Below are 577 nucleotides of genomic sequence, written 5' to 3' on the forward strand. Positions count from 1 at the left end.
ATATATATACATATATTCTTTTATTTATTTCAGTCGTTTTGACTGTGGCCATGCTGGAGCACCACCTTTAGTCGAGCGAATCGACCATAGGACTCATTCTTTGTAAGCCTAGTACTTACTCTATCAGTCTCTTTTGCTGAACCACTAAGTTATGGTGATATAAACATATTAGCATCAGTTGTAAAGCAATGGGTAGAGGTACAAACACAGACACACACATATATAATGGGCTTCTTTCAGTTTCCATCTGCCAAATCCACTCACAAGGCTTTGGTTGGCCTGAGGCTTATAGCAGAAGACACTTGCCCAAGGTGCCATGCAGTGGGACTGAAACCAGAACCATGCAGTTGGGAAGCAAGGTTTTTACCACACAGCCACGCCTGTACCTTCACATGTTTGAGTATGTGAATAAATATACTTAAAATTTATATTTATTTCTTTATTGTCCACAGGGGACAAAGACAGACAAAGGATTAAGTCAATTACATTGACCTCAGTATGCAACTGGTATTTATTTAATCAACCAAAAGGATGAAAGGCAAAGTTGACCTCGGCGGAATTTGAACTCAGAACATAA

Source organism: Octopus bimaculoides, chromosome 16 (genome assembly GCF_001194135.2).
Source record: "Octopus bimaculoides isolate UCB-OBI-ISO-001 chromosome 16, ASM119413v2, whole genome shotgun sequence".
Lineage (NCBI taxonomy): Eukaryota > Metazoa > Mollusca > Cephalopoda > Octopoda > Octopodidae > Octopus > Octopus bimaculoides.